Source organism: Thermobia domestica, chromosome 9 (assembly GCF_964235325.1).
Source record: "Thermobia domestica chromosome 9, izTheDome1.hap1.1, whole genome shotgun sequence".
Classification (NCBI taxonomy): domain Eukaryota; kingdom Metazoa; phylum Arthropoda; class Insecta; order Zygentoma; family Lepismatidae; genus Thermobia; species Thermobia domestica.
Window position 1 is genome coordinate 21533040 of NC_137462.1, and position 25239 is coordinate 21558278.

General features: G+C 35.1%; 1 protein-coding gene across 1 annotated transcript in view; it reads right to left on the bottom strand.

The window, feature by feature from the left end:
* The window catches only part of Nos (Nitric oxide synthase), a 560518-nt gene that overhangs the window by 284945 nt on the left and 250334 nt on the right, over nt 1-25239 (bottom strand). The gene's annotated exons all lie outside the window — the stretch shown is intronic.

The following is a 25239-nucleotide window of genomic DNA, read 5'->3' on the forward strand; positions in this document are numbered from 1 at the left end:
TCTTTACTATTAACTGTTAAAGATGTTAGTTGTTTTCACTAAGCATTTGGATCGCTGTATAGGTTACCGTGAAATAAAAGCAAGGATGGGAATGGCGAAAATTTTAGGAGGAAGAAAAGTCTGTTTTGCGGGACCTTGAATACAGAGTTGAAAGAAAGACTCATATAAAATACTTCCTGTGGAGTATTGTACTGCATAAGCCAGAAAAAATGGATGTTATGGATAAATGGTTAAAAAAAGACCGGAAGTTCTCGAAATGTGGGTGTAGGGAAGAATGGAAATAATTAGCTGGGTCGAGCGGAAAACGAGTGAAAGAGTATTAGAAATGATGGGGGAGAAAAGAGCATTTAAGAGGAAGAGAAACTGGTTGGGATAAGAAGAAACTGTATCATAAAGGACGTGCTACAGAGTATGATGGAAGGAAAGAGAGGGAGGGGACGAAGGAGATTACAGTTGATGGACAATAACAAAACAGGAAAGTCATACGTGAAGACGAAGAAGTTAGCGGAAGACCGTGGAGCATGGAAGCTTCTCACTTGTGGCAAGTAACCTTCCAATAATGACAGAATACCTACGACGACGATGATGATGAATAACACTTTTGTGGATTCTTGCGAATATCTTCCCCTTGAGAAAATAAACAAGATGTTTGCTGATTCTTGTGTTAGATAGATGTAAAACACTGCCATCAGCGCAATGAGCTCTCTTTGCAAGTGGTTATACAATGTAGTAACATATTTTAACCTTGAAGCAACAAACACAAGGGCAGTTTCAATTTAGTCAACAAGACGCACTACTGCTGACACCTGTTGGTACAAAAACGAAGTGCTTCTTTGCTTCAGAGCAAGTCTCACTAGATGACAGTATGAACGAATGACTCGATAACACTGTCACCTCAAGTTTCAAGAGTGACCATGGTAACCTTAATCCACTTTTCCTCTTTCTTCCACGGTTGTGGTTGCTAATGGATATGAATAGCGAAGTTATGGAATTGTAATTTCTGGCCATGAAGAATTACAATTTTGGAGAAAGCTACATCTTAAAGATATCTTCTAAATCTAGTTTTCAAATTTTCTAAACACGTCTTACAGTTGGGTAGCATTCCTTGTGAGTAGCATTATGTACTTTTCACATAAATCTACTTACATTTTAGAATTTACACTAACTTACTGCAACACTTATGTATTCCTATTTACAACTTACTAACTCTGCTCACTTTCTACCCTTTATTCATTCCTATCGATTGCAATGCTTTCATCATCTCGACTAACACGGTTCCTACGTGTCATTACGTGCTTTGTGTTTCCTACGTATGCTTCCAGGCAGATTCCTTTAACAGATCCTGTTAAGAGTTTATTGATATTCTCCTGCACGGATCTTACCAAGTCAACATTCTTGTCGGTGATGTCTTTAGAAAGTGTACTTGTTCCACGACCGTAGAAGTAATAGCAACCTTCGTTAATATAGCTGCCAAAATTCTTAAACATAAAGTAAACCATTTGCCTATACCTTAAGTTAATTGTAGATAAGATCACTTACTTTTAGACATACAACCTAATGATAAATGTAAGTATGGCAAATTCTTATAAAATGACAAAGTCCGTCTGTCTATCTCTCTACTAAAAGGTATCAGAGGAAAGACAGAAAGGGATATCGAAAAGCAGTGTTTTCTGGTTCGGCATCCCGAGAATAGGTTTCATTTTATCCATTAAGCCTCTACTCAAACCGGAGGTGCTAGAAATTAACCATTTCCAGTTTCAACGTTGATCGCCATAAAAGCATAAACGGTAGTAGAATGTGCGAGAAGCCGTTTTTATTTCGGAATTAAATCAGCGTCTTAAGAAAAGGTAAGATCTTCACCCACATCTCTCTATTAAATCCGGAAGTGGTAGAAATTTAGCAGTGTTAAGCAGAATCTATAACGGAAGAGATAGCGAGAAACTTTTTTTTTATATGGATCCAGCGCCCCAAGAGTAGGTTTCCTGGACTTTGTTAAGCCATAAATCAAAGCGTAAGTGGTAGTACTAAACCACTTCCTATTTAAACATTGATCCTCAGGGAGAAGAAGCGGAAGGTAATGCGAAAAGCGGTCTTTTGGAATCGATTCAGAGTTCCAAGAGTAGGTTTGCCCTAATTTGTTAACTCACAAAGCAAATCGGAAGTGTTAGAACTTAACCACTTCCTGTTTATTTATTATTTATTTATTTATTTGTTTGCCAAAGTTCCGGATACAGCAAGGCAGCCATTTTACACTGAAACTATATACATAGAATATGATGTTGATTGTCATAGATCAGAAATGGCAAGGGATAGCGAGAACCGGTCTTTTCGAATCGATTCATGGTCCCAGGAATGGGTTCAATTTCATACATTAACCCTTTATTAAACAGTAAAGCCTTAATTGTTTCTGGTTTTAATGTTGATCAAAATAAGACAAAAGCGATAATAGCTAGCGAGAAAAGGTTTTCTGTAATAAATTAAATATCCCAACAACAGATTCTACTTTCCTCTTTTTGTTGTATTTTTCCCAGTTATCTGGGGTCGGCTTTCCGGATCGCTGCCAACCTATTTCCATCTTGTCTCCTTTCTCGATCCATACTTGATTTGGTATTTTTTTAAGCTGGCTGCCTAGCTGTCATCAACTCCTAACCAGGAGGACCAGCTTTTTCCGTCGGGGTTTTCTCTCTCTCTCTCTCTCATGTCTCTAATAAATCCGGAAATAGTAGAAATCAACTACCACTTCCGGTTTCGACATTAATTTTCAGAAAGCAAGAATGGCAAGAGGTAGCAATATATGGCTTCAGTGTTCCAATAGGAAGTTTCTTCTGGATCTTTATCCCCCTATTCAAACTGGAAATTTAGGGAATCTTTGATTTCCGATTTCGAAACTGATCACCGTAGTGGAATAAATAGCGAGAAACACTGTCTTGATATAAATTCAGTACCACAATAATGAGTTCTACCTTTGACCTGGTCAGTGTATTACAATCGAAGATGTATTCAATCATAGTATGCACAAGAAATGAGTTTTGTTTCACACTGTGAAGCTGTGAACTCAATACTGTGTGAATTCAATACTGGAACCGGGCAGTATTGCGATGCGAAACGAAACTCATTTTTTGTGCATACTGTGATTTGAATCGGTTTTGAGTAGTGGACTGCAAACCACTAACGAAGATGGATTCCACTGGGTTTAGTAGGTACACAGACCATCATGTAAGATCAACCCTTACAATATTGGTTGTGTCTTACCACCTATTAGTGTTGTAAAAAAACGTTTTTTTCTGTGAAGCTTTTTTTCAATAAAAACCATCGTTCTTTTTCATGTTTTTTTCAAATGTCTGTTTTTTTTCTGACAACTATTATTTATTGATTTATGTTGCAGATTATTGAAATAATCAACAGAACTTGCGTCGAAGCCCTCGTAACTTACAAATCGTTTGTTTCTTTGTACCTATACGAGCAAAATTGTGTAATTATTCCATTCGGACCCAGGTCATTTTTGGCGTTTTCCTACATTCTCAGTTAGTGACTTATTGCTCAAAAACCATTCATTCGATTGATATGGTTAAGGCCTTGCCTTTTAGAAAATGGATGTGGCTATTTTTTGGTGTAAGTTGCATTGCAATGTTGCCAATGGGTGGGAAATTATTGAGGGAAAGGTAGGGGTGAAAATTTACAAAAAGATCCCTAACCGAATTTCAATTTTTTTTGTATCTAGCACTACTGCTGCTATATGGGTTCAAGTCACCTAAAAAAATTCTTTGGTGTCTTGACAAGATACAGTGAAATCCTGAAGTCGCTGGCTTCCATTCAAAGAGAGAAAGAAAAATTCTCTGTCTTCATACACAAGAAATTTTGACACTTTTTACGCCTCAGAAGCAAAAATCAAGAGATGTGCCGGGGCTACAGCTTCTCTAATTATCATATTGAAACTCTTTATGATGCGTTCTGTAGGGCAGTGAGAAAGCTTTCAGGTAGTGGTACGTGTGTTTCAATGTAGCCAACAAGAGGGAAATAATAGAGGGGAAAAGGGAAATTTTCCGAATTTTTAACTTAAAATCAGGAATTAATTGTTTTGGCTGGAAAAACTGCCATCAGACAGACCAAAACTATCTGAAAATAAACCTTGGTACTCCAAAAATATATCCTACAAGTATCATGTTGATATCTAACAAAGTAAGCATGAAATTAAAAAAAACATCTCATTCTACCTCAGAAATTCACCATTTCCAGAACAGGGTTTATTATAAACCTCAACTGTACTTCCCCTAATTATTCTAGTGAAACTTTTTATGGTGTGCTGTGTAGGCTAAGGACGATGCTTTTAGACACTTGTACGTTTGTTTGAGTGTAGCCAACAAGAGGGAAATAATAGAAACTAAAAAGGGATTTTTTCCAAAATTTGCCCCTAAAATCTGGAATTAAAATTTTCTGTAGCTGGCAACACTGCTATTAGACACACACACACAAACTATCTTAAAATAAGCTTTGATATCCCTCTAATATATCCTACAAGTATTGTGACGATATCTATTAAAGTAAACATGTCAATAAAAAATATCTCATTCTACCTTTAAAAAATCACAGTTATCTTTCCAATTAGAGAACAAGGTCTACTGTAAACCTTAACTGTACTTCTCGTAATTATCCTATTGAATCATTCTATAGTGCGTTGTGTAGAGCAAAGAAGAGACTTCCAGATACTGGTACATTTGTTCCAATGTAGCCAACAAAGAGGGAAATAATAGAGACAAAACATAATTTTCCCAAAATTTCCCCCTAAAATCTGGAATGAAATTTTTCTATAGCTGGCAACACTGCTACCAGACAGGCGGAAAGTATCTTAAATTAAACATTGGTACACCACTAATATAACCTACAAGTATTATGGCGATATTTAAGGGGAAAAGCTTCTAATTACCAAAAATATATTACGGTAAACAGAAAAGTAGGGAAAAGATACAAAAATCAAGGGTTAGAACCTAAATACGAATTTTTCGTGCGCCCCTAATTACCCCATTGTAACGATCTGTACTTGCGTTTGTTACGTAAAGATAAATGTACGATTGGCGTAAGTTGACCTGCACTCGGACTTATAGGTACGGATTTATAAACAAAAATTTCGTATTTTTTGCCGAAATTTAGGGAAATTTTAATTTCCCTAATTGGCAACACTACGCAGAGGCCCGTCCAATTGATGTCAACAGTTAGGTATCCATCTCAGGTATCTACTTGGCAAGTCTTAATTAGGTCTTTCTACAACGAAGAAAGGCACAGGGAAAAAAGAAGTAAAAGAAATTCGAAATTAGAAAATTCTCGAATTTTTGACTAGGTTGAAATTTGAGAAGGAAATTCGACACCAGAAGGAAAAGAAATTAATATGATAAACTATGGTCCAACCATATTTGGCAAGAGTAATATCCCGATATCTTAATTAGTGTCCACACAGGACCGGATTAAAAAATGACATACCCGTCTGTGCCACTTTGGCCACCTGGGCCACCGAGTGTACATTTGATTACTTTTTTTTTTTTTTTGACTACTAACCCGTGTTGTTGTTGTTATAGTTTCGACTAATAACAATATTGTTGTTGTAAACAGTAACTTTATAAGGAAAATTTTCTCTGCTTTTTACACCTTAGTTCCAACACTGTTGGTGAGAAATGCAGGGTGTTTCAAAATGAATATAGGGGTTTTAAGTTTTCGTAGTACTTATTACATTTTACGTACAATTATAAGCAATGCATCAAGTAAAAGAGTACCTCAAACAGTCTTTGCTACAAGTGTTCGATGCGAGATTCATTCGTCACACGGCACACATCTAGTCGATAGGCGAAAAAGGCCCATAAACTTTCCGCCATATGGCATAAAACACATTCAATTTAGGAAAGTCTCGTTTCAACTGTACCATCTCCTGAGGATTTGCAGACGGCCAGATGCAAACATTATGAGTGCTCACATTAGCTCTTAGGTGAAATGTCGATGTATCACTGAAGACGACACGATCCAAGAAATCTTCATTGTTATGCAGAAGTATTTCTCTTGCGAAATTGGCGCGTAAACCGTAGTCTGTAGGCTTTAGACCTTGTATAAAGCAACTACAAACTACGTAGTGGCAAGCGTATCCTTCATATTCTTCACACAGACGGTTGCACTGTACAGATTCAGTCTTTATTAAAACACAAAAAGGTTTCTGCTCTCTAGTCTCCATCTTTGCTACTTGCTCTTTCTAACGGCAGACAGAAGAAACAATGCATGTACTGCACATGCGTGAGTACGAAACTGTTTGAGTTGCTCTTTCATTTGATATAATATTTATAATTGTAAGTTAATTGTAATAGATACTACAAAGTTTCAAAACCCTAATATTAATTTTGAAACAGTCTGCATTGCTTTAAATTGTGTCATCCTATATTCATGTCTTGTATATACATATCATCAGGGCCGGCCCTAGGCAATTAGTCACCTCGTGCAATGGCATAATTTGCCGCCTCCCCCTTTCTTCAGAAAGAACAAATCTTAAAAGTCATGATTTTCAGTATGCTACTCCAGCATGAACAATGGAGAGGAGGGTAAGTGCAGTCGCACTCAGAAAGGTTTAAATACTTACTAAAAATGCAATCCCGTTGTGTCTGTTTTTTTTTTCTTTAAATATTAATCTATTATGTTAGTGAAAGATAAAGCAAGCACACCTGCAGAGGAAAGATGGTAATACTTTTTTATAGAATTCAATATTGAGCTTCAATATCAATATATCAGTTGGCAATTCCAGTGCAACTAGTTCTTTTATTTTCATTTCTTGATTTTCCTTCTACATCTGTTATTTTTTTTTTAAAAAAAAACTTGTTTTTATCTTCAATGATAGGGAACTTGTTTCTGACAAAATCAAGACTAGTTGTCATATCAAAACTGTGATAACTTACTAAAGGGAACATATTCGCTACTATTCGAGAATTGAATTCTTGCATTTGACAACAATCAAGTAATTTGTGCTCGGATTTATTCGACCATTTGCTTTAGCATTGTCCATGTGACCTTAAACTAATGCAACCTAAACATAATTGATGAAGGTAGTATTCAAATGGGTCAGCTTACTAAGTGTAACTACCATCATCATGAAGTCTGTTTCCAAAAAGAAATATTTAATTTAAATAATATACTTACAACAGATTTTGCCGGACCCTCCAAACTTGCCGCTCCATGTAAATGCACGTGTTGCACATATGGTAGAGCCGGCTCTGCATATCATATATATCTAGTCGACAAATGATTTATATATGATATTTAGAAAAACACTATTAGGCAAATTAGTATTAGTTTTTACCTTTAGACAAGTTATTTGACTTTTATACTGTTCGTGACATTATTTTCATACTTATTAAAGGCCTGTTTTCACGAAAAAACAAAATTTCATTTCTATTTTTATTTCTTAGTTGATAAAAACTGTTGAAACCCGAATTGTTATATCCTGACCAGCGAACGAGTGCGGGCGGCCGGTTTTGGAACTAAAATACAAACAACAGTGTTTCTAACCGGATTACTTGTAATTAATCTATCACAGTTGTTTTTGCCCTATTCATAATAAACCACTTCACGCATATGTTCAAGTTAAGACAAACACAATTTCAAAAGTTATGTAAGTTATTTTCAGAACATTTTAAGGGACTGCAAAAAAAAGTACATACACCCTCCATATTAATTTGGCAATAACTTGCGAATAAACTAACCTCAGTGTTGTACAAAGGAACACTGAGAACTTCGTAGCATTAGAGTATAATGAATTCCTACTTCATCTGTTAACAAAACCTCGAAGTTCATCTTTGTGAATCAAAGTTATACTTTGGCAACTGCGGTTTCATTGTTTAAAGCAAGTTTTATTGTGTAGTTTTGAGATAAGGCGTCTTCGAAATTGCTACCAATTTCAGGGGTGCCCACAAGGGGGGGCTATGACGCAAACTGCGTCATTGAAATATTTGGGGGGAGTAAAATCTATATAAATATGTTTGATGAGCGGCGGGGTAAAATTAATCGAAAAGAAGATTTTTTTTCATGGAAGAACACCTACGGATAGACAATTGGGGGGGTGCGTCATAGACATAAGGGGGGGTGGGCACCACTGCCAATTTGGACCATGTGATCGATCGATTGACAGTACCTTCAGTAACAAATTTGCATTGAGATCATTTTCGGATTACTGCAAAAGACTGGGGACAGAGAAACTGATAATCTAACCGCCTCCGAAGGAGATTTGGATCCGCCTCTAATTAAGATGGTAAATAAAGATAACTTTCTCTGATATCTAACCTGTCATTATTTAGCATGGTTTGGTAATTTAAAAATCCAGTATTTCTACCACATTTTGAAAAATTTATTTAAAAGAAATAAACCCAATGTTACATTGGGGGCGGTAGGGGAGCGATTAAAATTTAAAATGGGGAGCCTGACAATTGATTTCTTATAGCTCCAGTGAAATTCAGAAAAAAATGAATTTAATATTAAAAAAGAAATACAAAATACATTTTCGTGGTAACTCTTACATTCATTATGTTATTATAAAGTTAATGGTACTTTTGAAATTGATTAGAATGAATAGATATGTATTTAAGTAATAAAACCACTTGCGTAAGTTTTTCAAAATATCAAGTTAGAAGAACGAAGTTTGTCTTCCACAGATAACTCATTGCTCAAAGATACCGGCGATGAAACAATTGGCCGGAAATCATGCGGCCGCTTCTTATATCAAATCATGAAGAAGAAGATGAGTGCCAATGTTAGGTACGTAAGTTCAGTCCTTTTTTTTTTTTTTTTTTTAAGGACCCCTCTTGGAACTATACGTAGCACATTTTAGTACTTACACTTGAAACAAAAATGCAGCTTTTTAAAGACGATTGATTGCCTTTGTCTTTGAATTTCATATGTGCACACAGGATTTGTTAAACAAGACCGTACATCTGATATGTTTGAACTATATGCAACTTATGCTCACGGGCTAAACTCAGTCTTCTGAAGTCAATCGACAAATGATTATGTATTACAGACACAAGGACAACACTAGGCTCCCAAGTTTCAAAATTATATTGTGTATGAAAGCAGACAGTAGAATTAATTCTTTGTCACAAAAGACCTAGGGGCTGAAAGAAATTCAGAGGGAGTTCAAAGGGAATTTCTATACTCATAAATAAAAGTTGTGAATTTATTGTGTATTGAACCAATGATATTTATGCTTCATACGCTGATGTTTTATCGATACTTTTATTTCACATTTACCAAAAGGCTGGATTACGATAATAATCCTCAAAGAAAGGTGCATTATAATCAGGTTTTACAAGGCAATCCCAAAAGACAGCTATCCAATCCCGTAGCCCTTTAAGAAATTAAGGAAAATTTCTTCTTCACTTCCTTTTCCCCCAAAGGGTTCACATTCATCGAAAAAATGAAATGAAATTTCTTTAGTTTAACGTCCCATGATTATGCTCTTTATGCTAGAGGAGACAGATGATTAATGAAAGTAAAAGATTGTAAAATTAATCGTTGGGCTCTCACAGAACCACGTACAACAAAGACACATGCGCTAGCCAATAAACCAACGAAGAGAACTTCCACAGTTCTCGAGTGGAAACGTATCGGAATTCTTTCTTGGCTACAACTCAAGAAAATAATTTAGTTGTCAATCGATAGACCTACATTAAAACAAATACAAGCATCGCGAGCCTTAACTTGATTTAAACTTACAGTTACAAGATATTGCGCAAGTATCTAAGCTACCAACCCATAATTAATCTTTTAGTCATTAACATCTTATTACTGAGTTTTACAGGTTTCTATTGTTTTATAATGAAATCAAATAAAACGTAATCATTTTTTTTTATATAATCCGCTGAATACACGGTAGAAATTCACTTGTGTGCTATCTTGTTCTTAAATTGTTAATTTCTATGCATATGCCATTATCCACAATACATCTGCATTACTGCATGAATAACCATTACTGCATTCAATAACATCTATATAATTTATGGAGTTCTTTATTAAGCGAAACAGATTAGGCTACTTATAACATGTAAACTGGAACTTTTGAAAATCGTTGGATACACTGCAGAGTGACGCTCTCCGTTCCCCTGTCCCACCGCGCTTTCCTAGAAACTGATGTAAACACAACACTAGCGCCCTCCACGAAAAACCGCACTAATATCCTGGTCAGGTAATAATAGGTATGGTATTCATATAAATTGTAAAATATTTGTAGCGTATCAGTATCTAGCGTTTAATTTATGTTGCATTTTACGGTGATTACACCTACATAAAAAATATTTCATACTTAAATAGACGTAAGATGCATTACAAATGATTATTTGAAAAAAAAACGAAATTTAGAATAAAACGAGAGGCAATGTTTTTTTCTTAAAAAAAACGTAAATTTCTGAAAAAATACGAACGGGTTTTTTTATTTACAACACTACCACCTACCCCCCACCCCCAAGAGAGGTGGATTACACGAACACGTCATCGGCCTGAACATAAGGTGTCCCTAAAGATCATCTACACATCTTGGAGGTGATTCCACGCATAGTGTAGCAAATATGTTTTTGGAACCAACTCGTTTTCAAAGATAAAGGCTGCCGAAAGCGTGGACAAACGATCTTTCCAGTTGAATATTTGAAAAAAAAAAACTATGCATTATAGAACTGAAGCAACAGTAAATCATCAAAGACTGAAACTTGTTCTGTCCATATGCGCCTCCTCCAGAAATGTGGAATGAAGACGCACAGATTTCACCAAAGGAAAATAGATTCCTGGATGCTCCGTTAGGATAAGTTGGTGAAAATGATGACTTCTAGAACGGCATCCCAGAAAGTAACAAAAATTCTTTGGACACGCCTCGATATCTCGAAGGCAATCAAGATGGCGAAGGATTTTGTCGTGTTGTGCGTGGTTGTATAACTACAGTGCTGAATAAATGTTGCAGGCAAAACTAAGTTAAATATGTAGTTTAACATCCTTTCAAAGCTCACCCAGAATTTTTTGTTGGAAGAAGTCCAAGCTTTAGCGGGATCCAATACTATAAGTCACTACAGCTATGTACAGCTATGAACGGGCATTATTCTGCAACCTAAAAGACTATAAGTAATTATAAAATACTCAACCTATATATTAAGAAAAGATAGAACTTGATTGTTTTTATAAGAGAAAGGGTACAGATGATGTGTAAAATGAAATTTTAATACAGTAAAAGCTCTTTATTCGCGCTTCCTTCATTCGCGTTTTCACTATTCGCGGATTAAAAAAATGCGACCCAATTCCTATATTCGCGGCTAAAAATTTCTTTATTCGCGGATCTAATCAGTACGTACATACACAAAATGACGAATAATGTGTGCAAGTTCAAACTTTGACTGCAAACATAGCCAAAATTGCGAATGAAATAGGACGAGATGGGCTCGAACAGATAGAATCAACTGACATTCAGGAATTGCTTGAATCGCAAGATGAAGATTTGACTGAAACCGACTTGGAAGAAATGTTAAATTCACAGCCCATTGAAGAAGAGGCTTCAACAAGCACTGGAAACGTGACATTTAATTTGAAAAATCTTAGTGAAGGTTTAAGAATGGCAAATGAGCTTTGTGATTTCTTTATGAAAATTGATCCGTCTATGGAACGAAGTGTTATTTTTAAGAGGCAAATTGCTAATGCCACTGCTGAATATCAGTCTGAATTGAAGAAGCTTTTAAAAACTGCAAAGCAAGAAAAAATTACAAAATTCTTCAAACCATTGCCTAAGCCTGAAGATAATAATTAATCAATATGGTCAAAAACTTCAATTACAGTAAATTGATTTTTTTATATATGTATTTGCTTTTTTGTCACCTAGGAACGTATCCCTATAATCCCATATAAATTACCATTTCGTATTCGCGGTTTCTGTATTCGCGGCATATTTATGGAACATATACCCCGCGAATAAAGAGCTTTTACTATACTATTATGCTGCCAATATGTCTTGAGCCGTGGCAAAAATGCGAACTAAAGCTCACACCCCGACACACCCACTCGTTGAGCCAATAAGGGTTCAGCAGCTGCTAAGCGAGAGAGCCTTAGCGAAAGAGAATGGAATTCTTCAGCCGATTGCAGCGCCGGACAAGGAAGACTAGGTGTCAAATCAATGTGGTATATTCATACATTAATAATTTTCCTGTTAAACGAGTATAGTTCTGTTGACAATATGTACAAATATATGTTGAGTAAGGAAGTTCGGGTGTCCGAAACCGGTTGATTCTTCTGTAGGTGCGTCCCTGCATTCTATGTATATATCTCCGAGTCAAAGAAAGCAGCTGCTTAATGAAAGTTAATTGATTCTAGAAAAATTGATGAAATCAAAATATATCAGGAGATACGAATACCACAAAACATCTGTAGACACGATATTGTTCACCACAAACTCCCTTGACTTGCGATCGAGCTTAGCGTTCTTTTGTATTAAAGGAGAGCGTTTTTCCATTGAGTCACTCATCTCTAATTAACTTATTGTTTGTATATACCAAGTACAGTAGGACGTCGATAATCCGAACGTCAAAAATTCGAACGCGGTCCCTAGAAGCTTTATACACTTTGTCTTACCGCTAACGATAAACAAACTTGTGTGAAGTCAGTTTTTTTTTTTAACAAAAGCTCATTTATATATACAGTAATTGTTTGTCATACATATTTTTATTTTCCCTTAGGCCTATACAAGTTAAGTTTTAAGTGTGAGTTACAAGAACAGTGTAATTTAGTGTACGAGTAGGTTCTTCAGAGACATTAAATGTAAGTAGCCTGTATTGTAATTACTGAATGTACTGTATAACCACTGTATGGATAAAAGAGCATACCGTACAGTATATTTAAGATTAAATGGCATTTTTTTAGTAATTTTCGAAAATCTGAAAAATTTGAAATTCCGTACTACATGTGGTTCCAATTAGTTCGGATTATCGACGTCCTACTATATATATATATATATATATATATATATATATATATATATATATATCATTCTTTTATTTTCAGAATGCTTCTAATTAAATGCTTTTAGATTGAAGCCAATTTCCTTTCTGCAGTCTCAGATTTGTCTTGATATGAAACACAACAAAAACTTCAATCTCTTAGTCCGATTTTCTTCTTCTTTTTTTTTTTTTTTTTTAATTCCTGATTTACTGTTTTCAATTTGTTGTTGGACGCCTTATTCTGGGTTAACTACCTGCACTTTGATGTTATCTGTTCAGACACCGAACACTGCATCAAGTTCAATGACTTAGATTTGGAGTCATTTGTCGTGTAGAAGACGTCAAACTTGTCAATCTCGATAACGTTCTCGGCGCCGCTAACAATTCCGGTTCATCTAGTAAGCTGCGATGCCATTTTTAGCGCTTTCACCGTATCAGTGTTATGTTATGCTCAAGGCAAGGAAAAAAAATACGAAAACTCACAGAAAAGATACGAGACTTTAACGTTGCTTATTCTGAATATCTATTTGTATTGCATCGTTGTTTAAGATCACTTGATAGAATATGCAGATTGCTAGCGCACTGATAAACTGTATTTAACGGAATGGAATTAATTACGTAAGTTCGTTACGGAAATCTCGTACTAATGGGTGTTCCGTTTCAATCTCACTAATTTCAATTAATCGTAGGAAAGGAAGTATGAACGAAAAGACAATGAAATTTCAAAGAATTCAAGAAAAACTCGAAGATTTTATTTCCCACACAGTAAATCACAATAACACATCTCCGCATATGGCCCATTAGTAGCACGAACAATATACAGTCTGTATTCAACTTGATGCCATGTTCTCTCCAACATGCCCCCTGTTACTGTTGCAATAGTATCATGGATTCTGGTTCTTAATTATACGATATTAATTGATTTAGTACCATGTGCAACTCCTTCGTACATTCATCTAAAATTTCGTTGCGTTGAAATCATAGATTTTGTTTCTCAACATACCACGTCACTATCTCCGTGTGTTGTTGAACAAGCCACATTTTTTTTTATTTATTTATGCGACCGTGACACTACGTAGTAAACAAACGAACAGCTTCAACTCATGAGAAGAAAACTTCTTTTAGATTTTAATTTGGTGTTACAGTTATTTCAGAATTCAGAATACTTACTTTACTATAATTAACTGAAATTAGAGAGATTTGGAGATAACAAGCTGTACATTTGTGTTTTTAATTGAATACCTTAACTTATTTAAGGCAGGACCACACTTAAGACAGAATTGCACTAGACAGAGATCAATAATAATAAAACTATAGCTAGATACAGAATGTCCGATAAGGCCCTGTACTTCTAGTTTTTTTTTTTTTTTTTTTTTTTTTTTTAATGCGGTAGTGCATTGTTGAACGAGATATATTTAGTTCAGTTGCTGTTTTGCGAAGCAATTTACTTGGAGATATCGAAATTGATTAAGTGATGGCAGCACATATTTCATCACGATCTCCTTACGTCCATTATGTGGCCTTGTCTTCTGCACCTTGGACTAAACGCATGCTTCTCCTTAACGTCCGTCAAGCTGGCCCGCAAAAATTTCATTTTCAAACTAAAACAGTACCAAAAATTTGTACCCAATTTGTACCAATTTGTACCACTAAAATTAGAATTTGTACCCCCACCAATTTCGAAAAAATTGAACTTTTGATGGCGGGCCAGCTTGACGTCAAGCTAGCCCGCACAATTTATTTTTCTTTCCAATTCAAACAAAAACGGTATCAAAAATTTGTACCCAATATGTACCAATTTGTACCACTAAAATTAGAATTTGTACCCCCACCAATTTCGAAAAAATTGAACTTTTGATGGCGGGCTAGCTTGACGTCAAGCTAGCCCGCACAATTTATTTTTCTTTCCAATTCAAACAAAAACGGTATCAAAAATTTGTACCCAATTTGTACCAATTTGTACCACTAAAATTAAAATTTGTACCCCCACCAATTTCGAAAAAATTGAACTTTTGATGGCGGGCCAGCTTGACGTCAAGCTAGCCCGCACAATTTATTTTTCTTTCCAATTCAAACTAAAACAGTACCAAAAATTTGTACCCAACTGGTACCAATTTGCACCACTAAAATTAGAACTTGTACCCCCACCAATTTCGAAAAAATTGAATTTTTGATGGCGGGCCAGCTTGACGTCAAGCTGGCCCGCACAATTTATTTTTCTTTCCAATTCAAACAAAAACGGTATCAAAAATTTGTACCCAATTTGTACCAATTTGTACCACTAAAATTAAAATTTGTACCCCCACCAATTTCGAAAAAATTGAACTTTTGATGGCGGGCCAGCTTGACGTCAAGCTAGCCCGCACAATTTATTTTCCTTTGAAATTCAAACTAAAACGGTACCAAAAATTTGTACCCAATTTGTACCAATTTGTACCACTAAAATTAAAATTTGTACACCCACCAATTTCGAAAAAATTGAACTTTTGATGGCGGGCCAGGTTGACGTCACGTCAAGCTGGTCCGCACAATTTATTTTTCTTTCCAATTCAAACAAAAACGGTATCAAAAATTTGTACCCAATTTGTACCAATTTGTACCACTAAAATTAGAATTTGTACCCCCACCAATTTCGAAAAAATTGAACTTTTGATGGCGGGCCAGCTTGACGTCAAGCTAGCCCGCACAATTTATTTTTCTTTCAAATTCAAACTAAAACAGTACCAAAAATTTGTACCCAATTTGTACCAATTTGTACCACTAAAATTAGAATTTGTACCCCCACCAATTTCGAAAAAATTGAACTTTTGATGGCGGGCCAGCTTGACGTCAAGCTGGCCCGCACAATTTATTTTGCTTTCAAATTCAAACTAAAACAGTACCAAAAATTTGTACCCAATTTGTACCAATTTGTACCACTAAAATTAGAATTTGTACCCCCACCAGTTTCGAGAAAATTGAATTTCTGATGGCGAGCCAGCCTGACGTCAAGCTGGCCCGCACAATTTATTTTCCTTTCCAATTCGTACGAAAACGCTACCAATAATTTATACCCAATATGTACCAATTTGTACCACTAAACTTAGAATTTGTACCCCCACCAATTTCGAAACAATTGAACTTTTGATGGCGGGCCAGCTTGACGTCAAGCTAGCCCGCACAATTTATTTTTCTTTGAAATTCAAACTAAAACAGTACCAAAAATTTGTACCCAATTTGTACCAATTTGTACCACTAAAATTAGAATTTGTACACCCACCAATTTCGAAAAAATTGAACTTTTGATGGCGGGCCAGCTTGACGTCACGTCAAGCTGGTCGGCACAATTTATTTTTCTTTCCAATTCGAACAAAAACGGTACCAAAAATTTGTACCCAATATGTACCAATATGTACCATCAAAATTAGAATTTGTACCCCCACCAGTTTCGAGAAAATTGAATTTCTGATGGCGGGCCAGCTTAACGTCAAGCTGGCCCGCACAATTTATTTTCTTTTCCAATTCGAACAAAAACGCTACCAATAATTTGTACCCAATATGTACCAATATGTACCATCAAAATTAGAATTTGTACCCCCACCAGTTTCGAGAAAATTGAATTTCTGATGGCGGGCCAGCTTAACGTCAAGCTGGCTCGCACAATTTATTTTCTTTTCCAATTCGAACAAAAACGCTACCAATAATTTGTACCCAATATGTACCAATTTGTACCACTAAAATTAGAATTTCTACTCCTACCAATTACGAAAACAATTGAATTTTTGATTGTAATATGTATTGTAGAAATTACAGTTTGTAAACCAACCAATTTTGACAAACTTGAATTTTTTGGCGGGCAAGCTTCTGGACCGCACAATTTATTTTCTTTCCAATTCGAACAAAAACGTTATCAACAATTTGCACCCAATATGTACCAATATGTATCACCAAAATTAGAATTTGTACCCCCACCAATTTTGACAAATTTGTATTTTGACAAATTCGAATTTTTGTCTTCAGTGTTTATACATTCAGTTTAAAAACAAAGCATTATTTATTCTATTTTTTGTGAATTACTTGTTTAATTTTCCCATCCTGGATATAATTCCTCATCCGTCTTGAGGAATAATTTTACGGAACTGAGGTTCATTGTGAGATTTCACAATCTGATTACAATTCGTCTATAGTGTTATCTTTAGTTCAGTGTTCCATTGTTAGTTTAGAGATAAGGTTAAATTTTTTGATTGCTTCTATATATCACATGACTTAGCAAGTGCGTACTTCATTCTTCTCTTTCTTGCCTTTAAAAAAAAACTTGTATCCAGTTCTTATTTATGTTTAGAGGAATAGAAATAGATCAACCAAAAATTCATCATGCCACCAAAACGAGGCAAACCACCGTCTATTGAGAAACGTTATATCGAAGAGGAAATCATGAAGTATAAGGAGGAAGTAGTTCAAGATGGTACGTATTCTCTTAATTAATAAAAACACCAACTTACTTACGAAAAGAGTTGTGTTATAAGACTCGCATCGTGAATTGTTCCTGTCAACTTAAAACCATTTAAATAAAAATGCATGTATACAATACTGTAATAATGAAGAAAATTCTATTACTTATCAAATATATATTATAAATTTGAGTAGATACACATACGAAAACGTATCCCGAGAGAATCCCGAGATACGAGAGAATCCCGAGAAAACCCACGGATACGATTTCGTCCGCCACGAATCAATCAATGTTCCGATTCACAAGAAAGGCGACAAGATCGACTATAATAATTATCAAGGCCAGTGGCATATTTACGATTTTGTTTCGGGGGGCTTTGCTAACTTCCGGGAGGGCTTTGCCTGGAAATGTGAAAATTCTGCAAGGTATTTCATTTACTTTACTATAGTAAGTAAGATTTCGGGAGGGGTTTAAGCCCGGAAGCTCCCCCCTTAAATACGCCACTGATCAAGGCATCTGTCTTCTGTCAACATGCTATAAAATTCTCTGAAACATAGCAAGACTGACGCCATACGCGGATGAAATTGCTGGATATTATCATTGTAGATTTAGGTTCAATTGATCGATTTAATTATTAATCAATTTACCATTCGATTAATACTCGAAAAGAAATGAGAATATAATAATGAGGTTTTATTGGACGCTTGTAGGGACAGGAGTTTAGAAATAAATACAGAGGAATATAAATACATGGAAATTCGCTGGGATTATAATGCTGCATATGGATATGTCAAAACATGAAATAATATTTTCGACAAAGTGGATACTTTCAAAAATGTAGCATCAACATTAGCAGACCAAAACTATATGTAAGAAGAAATTACATCTTGACTGAAAGCCCAGAATTCGTGTTATTATTCAGTTCAAAATCATTTATCTTCATGAATTATTCTGAGAAACTTGGAGCTTAAAATATTTATAAAACGATAACCATGCCTGTTGAGCTGTATGAGTAGGTGGGAGGCACTTGACCCCCGGTAGCTGAAAAATCGCCTTTTTTTCCAGGGTCTCCTGAGAGCAAGGACTCAATTTTCCACTGTCTCACGATACGCTATGACCCACGCCCCGTCCACCCATGATCTTTTACGACCTCCATGTTAGGGGTGAATTTGTTCCCTTTTATGAGCACTTTTAAGGGGGTGTATTCGTTCTCTTTTGTGAGCACTTTTTAGGGGTGAACTCGTTCCCTTTTATGAGCATATTTTCCACCCCTTACGAACACATAGAAGAGCAGATAACACATAAGAGTACGTAACACACAGTACGTAATATAATAAGGGTGTACTCGTTCTCTTTTATGAGCATATTTTTCAACCCCTATTTTAACATAGGAGATAACACATAAGATTACGAACACATAGAAGAGCAGATAACACATAAGGCTACGTAACACACAGCAGAACAGATAACACATAAGAGTACGTAACATAACAAGGGTGTATTCATTCCCTTTTATGAGCATATTTTTCAACCCTTATTTTAACATAGCAGAAATTACACTGAGACTATGAACACACACAGCAGAACAGATAATACATAGCACAGCTAATAAAAGAGCATGGCTTATTTTCCAACCCCTATTTTAACATAGCAAAAATTACACTGAGACTATGAAAACACAGCATTTTAGGGGTGTACTCGTTCTCTTTTATGAGCATATTTTCCAACCCTTATTATAACATAGCACAGATCATATAGCAGATCTAATACAAGAGTATGGCTTATTTTTCAACCCTTATTTTACCATATCAGACACTACGAAACATAGCGGACATAGCACAGTTGGTGTATTCATTTTCTCCACCCCTAATTGAACATAGCAGAAATTACACTGAGACTACGAACACAGAGCAGACCAGAGAATACATCAAATTCATTGCCTTTTATGAGTACATTTTAAGGGGTGTACTCGTTCTCTTTTGTAATTACTTTTACAACCCCTATTTTACCATAGCAGAGCATTTTTTTAACCCCTATTTTAAGACAATGAATACCTATGTAACATAGCGATTCGATACGCTCTTTGAACCGATTTGGATGAAACTCAGCATATGTGGGTTTTCGACCATGCTGAGTACGAATATCATACTTACTTTTACCTGGGTCCTATAGTTTATGTGGCATACGCCCTTTCTATGACAATTTTAACCGATTTGGATGAAACTCGGCATATGGGGGTTTCCAACCATGCTGATTACGAATATCATATTTATTTTTACCTGGGTCCTATAGTTTATGTGGCATACGCCCTTTCTATGACAATTTTAACCGATTTGGGTGAAACTCAGAATATAGGGGTTTTCGGACATGCTGATTACGAATATTATATTTATTTCTACCGGTGTCTTATAGTTTATGTGGGATACGCCCTTCCTATGACAATTTTATCCAATTTGGATGAACCTCGGCATATGGGGGTTTTCGGACATGCTGATTACGAATATCATATCTATTTCTACCTGGGTGTTATAGTTTGTGGGATACGCCCTTTGTATGACACTAAAAACCTAATCACTCATAAACGAAGCAACATATTGAGGTGGTGTTTCCACATTTAGCAAGAGATCATCAACTACTACATGTCCCAAAATTAGTGGCCATCGAGGTCAAAGGTCAAAGTACATAAAACCTAATAACTCGGAAACGAAGCAACGTATTGAGGTGGTGGTTCCACATTTAGTAATTGGTCATCAACAACTACAAGTTTCAAAATAATGATCATCGAGGTCAAAGGTCAACATACTTAAAACCTAATAATTCTAAAACTGAGACACATATTGAGATGCTGTTTCCACATTTAGTAATCGACCACCAACTACTACAAGTTCCAAAATAATTACCATCGAGGTCAAAGGTCAAAATACTTAAAACCTAATAACTCGAAACCAGAGCCACATATTGAGGTGCTGTTTCCACATTTAGTAATCGGCCACCAACTACTACAAGTTCCAAAATAATTACCATCGAGGTCAAAGGTCAACATACTTAAAACCTAATAACACGAAAACTGAGCCACATATTGAGGTACTGTTTCCAAATCTAGTAATTGGTCATCAGGTACTACAAGTTCCAAATAATGACCATCGAGGTCAAAGGTCAACATACTTAAAACCTAATAACTCAAAACAAGAGCCACATATTGAGGTGGTTTCCACATTTAGTAATCGGCCACCAACTACTACAAGTTCCAAAATACTGATCATCGAGGTCAAAGGTCAACATACTTAAAACCTAATAACACGAAAACTGAGACATATTGAGGTGCTGTGTCCAAATCTAGTAATTGGTCATCAGGTACTACAAGTTCCAAAATAATGATCATCGAGGTCAAAGGTCAAACTCAAAACTGAGACACATACTGAGGTGGTGTTTCCACATTTAGTAATCGGCCACCAACTACTACAAGTTCCAAAATAATGACCATCGAGTTCAAAGGTCAACATACTTAAAATTTAATAACACGAAAACTGAGCCACATATTGAGGTGCTGTTTCCAAATCTAGTAATTGGTCATCAGGTACTACAAGTTCCAAAATAATGATCATCGAGGTCAAAGGTCAACATACTTAAAACCTAATAACACGAAAACAGCCACATATTGAGGTGGTGTTTCCACATTTAGTAATAGTTCATCAACCACTGCAAGTTCCAAAAATAATGACCATCGAGATCAAAGGTCAAACTCTCAACGGAGCCACATATTGAGGTGCTGTTGCCACATTTAGTAATTGGTCATCAACTACTACAAGTTCCAAAATAGTGACCATCGAGAGCTAGTAAACGGAGCAACGGATACATTTTGTACCAAGCAGAAAAAAGTGAAGAATGAATAAATTTTAGTGATTTATTTGCTATTGTACTAACCAGAAAAAATCAAAACAACTCCATTTTTAACTAGCTCAGAATTTCTGTACAGTTTTGGGTTATTCAAAATAAACGAAAAAAATAATTTGGATGGACTAACGAAAAAGAAAGCAAAGATATGCCATTTTAGCTAGCTGAGAATTTAAAGAAACAAAGGGAACCTACTCAATTTTCTATCAACGAGAAATGCCATTTCAACTACCTCAGTCCAAAAATAATGAACGCCCAATGAACCAATGAACGCGAATAACTCTTAAACAGAGCAACGTTTTGAGATGCTGTTTCCAAATCTAGTAATACGTCATCAACTAGTACAAGTTCCAAAATTATGACCATCGAGGTCAAAGGTCAAAACTCGAAAACGGAGCAAAATATCGAAGTGGTGTTTCCACATTTAGTAATTGGTCATCAGGTACTACATGTTCCAAAATAATGACCATCGAGGTCAAAGGTCAAAACTCGTAAATGAAACCACATATTGAGATAACGTTTCCTCATTTAGTAAATTTGTGTGATCTATTCAATTTTGTACAAAGCAGAAAAAGTGAAGAAGGAATAAATTTGAGAACATAATTTTAACTAGCGCAGAATTTCTGTACCTTTTTGGGCTATTCAAAAGAAAGCAAAGATATGCCATATTAACTAGCTGAGAATTATTTAAGCAAAACGAAGAAAGCGAACATGGACCATTTTACTCAAATTTGGATGGAGTATTTATATTTGTATGAACCAGAGAAAATGAAGAAGGTCCGTTTTGACTAGTTCAATATTTCTGTACAAATTTGTACTACCCAAATAATCACAAGAAAATCAAAGAAGGGTCATTTTAACTAGATCAGCATTTTATACCTTTTTGTGCTATTCAAATAATAGAGGCAACAAATTTCAGTGGTCTATTTTATTTTTGTACCAATCAGAAGAAAAGCAAAGGTATGCCATTCTCAGACTTTTATACCATTTTGTACTACTCCAATAAACGAAGGAATACCAACCAGAAAAAAGAAGTGAAGATCAGGTGGATTATTTTCTTTTGTACCAACTGGAAAAGAGAAGAAGAGCTATTTTAACTAGCTCATTATGTAACTTTTGAAATACTGAAATGTTCTATTTTTGTATCAATCAGAAAAACCCGAAGAAGGATCATTTTAACAAGTTCATAATTTCGATGTTCTACTTTTTATACCAACGAGAAAAAATGAACTAGCTGAATATACGAAATAATAAATTTAAGTGACCTATTCAATTCTGTACCCTTGAGAAATGTCATTTTTAACTGGCTTAGAATTTTACTACTCAAATAAACAATGGAGTATTTAGTTTTGTACCACCGAGAAAAAAAAGAAATTGCACCATTTTGGAGTATTCAAATAAACAAAGGACTTATAATTTGTGTCAACCCTAAAAAGGGCCATTTTAACTAGCTAAGTATTTTATACCATTTTTTATTATTTCAACAAACAAAGGAAAAAGCAAAAAAAGTACCATTTTATATCATTTTAAACTAATCTAATAAACAAAGGCATAAATATGAGTGAGCTATTTTTGTAGCAACCAGAGGATCATTTTATACCATTTTGTATTACTCAAATAAACGAAAGAACAAAATTGTACTCACCAGAAAAAGCGAAGAAGGTCCAATTTAGCTAACTCAGAATTTATATACCTTTGTACTAGCCCAACGAACGAAAGAACAAATTTGGTTATTCTACTTTTTATACCAAACAAAGAAGAACCATTTTAGCTAGCTGAGTATGTTATACCATTTTGTACTGCTCAAATAAACGAAAGAAAAAGCGAAAAAAGACCAATTTAACTAGCTCAGAATTTATATACGTTTTGTACTACTCCAATAAACGAAGGAATAGAGTATTTAGTTTTGTACCAAGCAAAATAAGAAAAAGAAGTGAAGAAGGAATAAAATTTAGATGGACTATTTTCTTATGTACCAACAAAAATGGAGCAAATTTGAGGGGCATACATACTTTTCTACCAACGACAAAAGAAGAAACCGAAGGAGGAATAAATTTTGGTGACCTATTCAGTTTTGTACTAAGCAGAAAAAAATGAAGAATGAATAAAATTTGCACAAAAAAAGCGAAGAAGGTAAAATTTAAATAGCTCAGTATTTATGTACATTTTGTACTACTAAAATAAACGAAGGAATAAAATTGGATGTTCTACTTTTTATACTAATCAGAAAAAAATGGAGAAGGGTCATTCATTTAATTTTGTAGTACTCAAATATACATAGGTATAAATCTGTGTGACCCATTGAGTTTTGTACTAAGCAGAAAATTTGTTGGCTCAAATAAAGAAACCTATTCAGATTAGCCGTCTTATTAAAAAGCGAATAAATTTCTGTTCTACAAATAAACGAAGGAAAAGCAAAGAGAGACCATTTTTAACTAGCTTAGAATTTATGTGCCTTTTGTAACGAAGAAACAAATTTGAGTGGTCATTTTAACTAATCCTGCTGCGAGTAGATCAACAGTATGGCATTAACGTAAAACGAAAGAAACGAATTGCGACTTTCATTTTCGAATACATACAATTAGAAACCCACTAGTAGGGCAACGATTTATCGTTTGCAGTAAACCTGTTATGCTTTGGAAAACAAAATCCATATTGGAGTATAACTTTAAAAACATACTCTTATGACCACCTTTTATACAACAAACAAGCTTCTTAGCCTCACTGTAAAACTGGCCTTTTTTCGGTATCTCCTGATACGTATCTGCTGGACCTCGCAGTATTTGGAAACTTTGTGAAAAAGAATAACAAATGTTTTTTTTCACACAATAAAGCTATACATACAGAATAATCCATTATGGCAAAAAATACTACTTTCTCCTTATGCTTATTTGAAGTAGACTTAAGAGAATTTAGGTGGTATTACATTATACTTCGATAACAATAATTCCCCGATTAATAGTAGGTTTTACAAGAACGATACATTGTGTAAGAATTTCCAATTAATAGCGGTATTGCACAGTACTTATAAAAAAATAGTCTGTAATAGTGCAGTTTATTTTTCGAATGAGAGTAGGTTTTACAAGAACATTAAAACGTTTTAAATAGGTTACATTGCACAAGAGTTTTAAAGGTGTATTGTAGTGTACAATTTCTAGTCTACCAGCAATAATGATCTCTGAGAAAATTATTAGGTAAAGATAAAACTTACCTGATAACAATTTGCTAGTGGTGAACCAATTGCACCACCGTTCTGCGCCAATGTACTTGGGAATTATGTTGCGAAGCACAAAGAGTTAAGGAGGAAGCTTGTAGTTCTTTTAACACATTTATACCATCTACTTTCTCAGATTAAAGGTTAAATTAAATGGGGAAGAGGTGTACCACAAATTGTGCAAAAGTATTTGGGAGATATAAGTAAGAAGTACTAGGATGGAATTAGCAGATGTGCAAATAGAAAAATTTCAGAACATCTACAAACAGAACATTACACATGATTTTGGAGGTATTTTAATTTTTAAATGGAAGGACAAGCCTATTAACACTATTTGGAACAACGATGATTCCGTGGGTGTAAATTGTCTTAGATAGAATACAGCTAATTCTTCCATTAAAATTTACAACAAATTTATTTGCCAAATTTGGTTCATTGTTCAGAAAATGCGTTTACAGGCTATTACGAGATTGGAAGCAATTATCTTTAACTACTATACTGATGAGTGGATCCAATTTTACACACCAAAGAATATTTTACAGATGCTCCGATTTCTAAGATGTGGATAAAGTTAACAGATGCTTATTGGGGTAATTTCCAAGTAAAGTTGCCGGATAAAACAGAAGATCGAGAGAATCGAATTTCTATCCAGCAGGGGAATACAAATATTAATCTTGCTGCTCTTGGTCTAAAATGCATACCAAAGACCGTAG